Consider the following 6,000-nt stretch of genomic DNA (forward strand, 5'->3'; position numbering starts at 1 on the left):
CGGGACTAAACCAGGACTAAAACAGGACTAAAACAGGATTAAAACAGGACTAAAATGGGACTAAACCAGGATAAAAACAGGACTGAACCAGGACTAAAAACAGGATTAAAACGGGACTTAAAATTGGACTAAATCAGGACTAAACTTGGACTAAAACAGGACTAAAACGGGATTAAAACAGGAATAAAATGGGACTAAACCAGGATAAAAACAGGACTGAACCAGGACTAAACCAAGACTAAAACAGGACTGAACCAGGACTGAACCAGGACTAAACCAAGACTAAAACAGGACTGAACCAGGACTGAACCAGGACTAAACCAAGACTAAAACAGGACTGAACCAGGACTGAACCAGGACTGAACCAGGACTAAACCAAGACTAAAACAGGACTGAACTAGGACTGAACCAGGACTAAACCAAGACTAAAACAGGACTGAACTAGGACTGAACCAGGACTCAACCAGGACTAAAACGGGACTAAACCAGGACTAAAACAGGACTAAAACAGGATTAAAACAGGACTAAAACGGGACTAAACCAGGATAAAAACAGGACTGAACCAGGACTAAAACAGGACTAAAATGGGACTAAATCAGGACTAAACCAGGACTAAAACAGGACTAAACGGGATTAAAACAGGAACTAAAATGGGACTAAACCAGGATAAAAACAGGACTAAACAGGACTAAAACAGGACTAAAGGACTAAAACAGGACTAAAATGGGACTAAAACAGGACTGAACCAGGACTAAAATGGGACTAAAACAGGACTAAAATTGGACTAAATCAGGACTAAAACCAGGACTAAAACAGGACTAAAACGGGATTAAAACAGGAATAAAATGGGACTAAACCAGGATAAAAACAGGACTGAACCAGGACTAAAACGGGACTAAATCAGGACTAAAATGGGACTAAATCAGGACTGAACCAGGACTGAACCAGAACTGAACCAGAACTGAACCAGGACTGAATCAGGACTAAAACTGAACCAGGACTAAAACAGGACTGAACTAGGACTGAACCAGGACTAAAACAGGACTACACCAGGACTGAACCAGGTCTGAACCAGGACTGAACCAGAACTCAACCAAAACTAAAACAGGACTAAACTAGGACTGAACCAGGACCAAAAAAGGACTGAACCACAATTAAAACAGGATTAAACCAGGATTGAACCAGAACTGAACCAGGACTAAAACAGGACTGAACCAGGACTGAACCAGGACTAAAACAGGACTGGACCAGGGCTAAACCAGGACAGGAAAGGATAGCCTAAAAAATAGAGAAAACGGAAGTAGGGTTGATAAAATTTGAGGCTTTGCTGGTTTCAGAATGCGTGGTCCTCTCCCAAAGAGACAGAAAGATGTTTTTGTTTTGTTTTTTGGAGATTAAGACCAAATAAAGACATTTGTAGTTGAATAGATGCAAGGGTGATAGATCAATAAATGTGTGTTATTCGTTCATACGTTTTTCAAAATAAAAGTAAAAATTGAAAATGAATAAACTATTTTCTGCATTATTTGTCTCCAAAAACAAAGGGAGAAAATGGAAAATGATTTATGTTTTAGACTAAAACAGGACTGAACCAGGACTGAACTAGGACTGAACCAGGACTCAACCAGGACTAAACCAAGACTAAAACAGGACTGAACCAGGACTGAACTAGGACTGAACCAGGACTCAACCAGGACTAAAACGGGACTAAAACGGGACTAAACCAGGATAAAAACAGGACTGAACCAGGACTAAAACAGGACTAAAACAGGATTAAAACGGGACTAAAATGGAACTAAACCAGGACTAAAATTGAACTAAATCAGGACTAAACCAGGACTAAAACAGGACTAAAACGGGATTAAAACAGGAATAAAACAGGACTAAACCAGGATAAAAACAGGACTGAACCAGGACTAAAACAGGACTAAAAACAGGACTAAAATGGGACTAAACCAGGACTGAACTAGGACTGAACCAGGACTAAAACAGGACTAAAATGGGACTAAACCAGGACTGAACCAGGACTAAAATGGGACTAAATCAGGACTGAACCAGGACTGAACCAGAACTGAACCAGGACTGAATCAGGACTAAAACTGAACCAGGACTAAAACAGGACTGAACCAGGACTGAACCAGGACTAAAACAGGACTACACCAGGACTGAACCAGGTCTGAACCAAGACTGAACCAGGACTGAACCAGAACTCAACCAAAACTAAAACAGGACTAAACTAGGACTGAACCAGGACCAAAAAAGGACTGAACCACAATTAAAACAGGATTAAACCAGGATTGAACCAGAACTGAACCAGGACTAAAACAGGACTGAACCAGGACTAGAACAGGACTGGACCAGGGCTAAACCAGGACAGGAATGGATAGTCCTCCCTGAAGCGACAGAAAGATGTTTTGGAGATTAAGACAGGGACAGGGATGGATAGAGAAACACCCCAAGGACTCAGAGTTTAGAAGTTTAGAAGTTTTTACAGCGTTTAGAAGCAAATCGAAAGCCTAGAGGAAAACCAAACAAGAGATTTATCGGAAGAGCTTGGAGTAGAGCCGCTGCTTACTTCTCCACTTCGCACTGCAGGGGGTTCTCTCGCCCAGAATCTGAAAGTTTTTTACGACTGAAAGCGAACAAAATCCGCAAACTTGGGACTCGCTTTGGGGTGCGGTGCGAAATAAATCGATGAATAACTTTCTGGTAGGGCCTGGGAACAGCTCAGAAGAAGAAGAAGTGCGTGAAGGCGGAGGTAAGACGAATGTTTCTGTGACAAGGCCGGGGTTAAAGCTGAAGAAAATGGAGGGATGGATGGATGGATGGAGATTCGTCGGTGCAGTGAGGAGGATATCGGATTAGTTGACGTGAGAGTGGAGCGTGGAGTTGTGTTTTTGGGGATGGAGATATGCTGCCATCTGCTGGTTGCATTTTCCATTACTGGACTAAGTTATTTTAGGCTGTTTATAATTTTAGCACGCTTATACAAACTCAAAACGTTAAAAAGTTATTGTTGAGATTAAGATACATGCTTGGAATTATGAAGGTGTGTAAAAATGTGGTTGTTTTATCTGTGGCGTATGACATCAGCTGGACAGTCATCCGAAATCAGCTGATTCCTACATCAGGGAACTTCTCTTTGTCAAGCGACACGAGGGCACGACGAACCGGAGAGAGCTGCCCTTCAAAATAAAACACAAACTACAAATACTCTACATGATCTGCAATTTAAATAGAAAAAACGATAAAAGAAATATACATTGCAAAAAACAATATATATGGAAAGTTAATTCAGTTCAGTTCAATCTTTATTAAGAACACATAATATCTGGTTCATGTTAGGGCTGGGTATCATTAAGAAGTTGCCGATATGATACATACCTCGATACTCAAGCCACGATACGATCCATATCTCGATACAGTGCACTTTCGATTCGATATGATATATTTCAAATCGATTCGGTTCAATAAAAAATAAAAGGCTAAATCATGGCTGTGACAGTAAAAGTCTTTGTTAAATCACTTCTTGTGCAAAGTTCAAATGAAACACAAACATTTTAATCGTCAAAACAGTAAAAAATGTCAAATGTGTCGCATAAATGAGTTTCCTTCCACTAAACAAGCAACAAAACTGTAGCTCTGTAACAAAATAATTTAGTAAAACACACCTAAAAATACTCTTGGTGACATATCGATACAACAGCCCACGATATCGATACTGTATCATCACATTAAACGATACGATATATCGATATTCCGATATTTTTGCACACACCTAGTTCATAGTGAGTAAGTATATACAAAAATAAGAAGAATAAAAATTTAAATGCATGTTATAATGTATACAGAAAAGACCACCAGTGTCTCCACAAGTTAAAATGACTTAAGAACATTTTAATTTATTTGAGTAAATTCAACTTGACAAGTCAAATTGTCTAGCAGTGGAAAAAGTGTTTTCTTACTTCAAGCAAAATTCAACTTTTTTTCATATTTTAAGTACAAAAACTCTTTTTTTTAGTTTTTTTTTTACTTTTTTACTTTTTACTTTTACTCAGACTGTCTCAAATCATGATAAAACTTTCTTTATTCAAGTCATTTTAACTTGGCTAGAGTTTAGTTTTTACAGTGTAGAGGGCAATGGGTTAACCAGGCCGGCACCTGCCTCTGCTCAACTTCATACATGCACTAGACGGTTTGCAAGAACCTCGAAAGTTGTAGACCGCACACCGGCCAATCAGAGAAGAGTTGTGAGGCTATGACATTAAACTCAAGTGTCTGTCTGGGTCCTTTTTGTGGAACAGCACAACAGTAAATAAAGCGGTCGAGATGGATGTAGACAAAGCCAGACATTCAGAGTTGGCAATGATTCCCGAGATCGAGGATTTAAAACCAGAACAAAGAGAATGTTTGGTGAATTTTATCAAGGGGAAAGACGTTATTCCCCTTCTTATTACGGGATTTGGTGCATTAATATACGTCACGACTAAATAGCAGCGATTTGTTTAATAAAAAAAAACAGTACGTGCCTACGGTCGAGCGAACGAACGAGGTCAGACCGTTTCAACGAAGTGAAACCGGCTCATGAATCAGGCGACCAGTGGACCGCTTTCATTTTAGGAACAGAATACACCACTTTCTCATTTTTTAGACTCAGACGTAGACAAACTTTATTGATCCACAAGGGAAATGATTTGGACACAGTAGCTCACACATCACAATATAATGTTTGATTTGATTTGTTTTTGAGTTTGTGCCAAGAGAGAAACAATAATCATACACATGCTACATATACACTGTAAACAACAGAGAAGCACATTTCTCAAAAAGGAGTGGGAAGAAGAAAAAAAAAAACTTATGTTAACGCACCCCTATTCTTTACATATTTCCAAAAATTAAAAAATGATGTGTTTGCATTGTCAATGTACATTGGATAATACCATAATAACAAAGAGTAAAAATATATAAATGCTACACTGCAAAAACAAAATAGCCAAGTTAAGATGACTTGAATTAAGAAAATTAAGTAAATTCCACTTGACAAGTAAAATGATCTACTTTATTATATTTATTATTTATTATATATGTATTACAAACTTTTTGTACTTGAAAATATGAAAATACATCTTGCTACACTTAAAATAAGGAAAACAACAACTTTTTCCACTTGAAATAAGAAACAAAATTAAATGTTGCTTGAATTAAGAAAAACACACACTTACTCTATTTGTGAGAGACTTGATTAATTAATTTACAGTTACACATGATTGTTGTGAATGAATGTAAACATTAATTGTTTTGAGGTTCACTGACACCTCCTACTGTTTTATGGTGTTATTATTTTAAATTCTGAACACTGTTGTTTTTACGAGGTGCATTTGAACGTCCCACACTGGTTTTGTATGTGTGCCTTGGACTAGACTGGAGTGGTTTATTTTTTTTTGTTTATTTTAGGCACGGGATAAGAGCGGGACTGTTGTAGCCGGTTTGACTTTTTTTTGTGGCTTCATAATAAATATCCGCTGTGGAAAAGACAACCTAAATCATTTCTGTGCCTAAAGATCCGTAACATATTGTAGATCTTGCAGATATTGCATTTTAGCTTCTCTCCATTGGCTCCCCGTGTCTTTTAGAGTCGATTTTAAAATTATTTTATTTACTTTTAAGTGTTTGCACGGCCTAGCGCCCTCCTACCTCACTGACTTGATCCACCCTTATGTGTAGTACTCTCAGGTCTCCAGCTCGCCGTCCCAAAAACTAAACGTAAACTTTGTGGGGACCGTGCGGTTTCTGTTTCTGCCCCTCGGCTGTGGAACCAGTCGCCACTAGAGATTAGAGGCCGAGTCTGTACCTGTTTTTAAATCACTCCTAAAAACGTACCTTTTTTCACCGGCTTTTAATAAGTGATATGTATATTTCTTGTTGAGTATTTTACTGTTTTTTATGTTTTTTTCTTCTACTGCGATTGCCATTGTCTGTCCTGTGTTTGTGTACAGCACT

This window comes from Boleophthalmus pectinirostris, unplaced genomic scaffold, assembly GCF_026225935.1.
Source record: "Boleophthalmus pectinirostris isolate CB_2022bp ecotype Guang Dong unplaced genomic scaffold, ASM2622593v1 HiC_scaffold_19, whole genome shotgun sequence".
Taxonomy (NCBI): domain Eukaryota; kingdom Metazoa; phylum Chordata; class Actinopteri; order Gobiiformes; family Gobiidae; genus Boleophthalmus; species Boleophthalmus pectinirostris.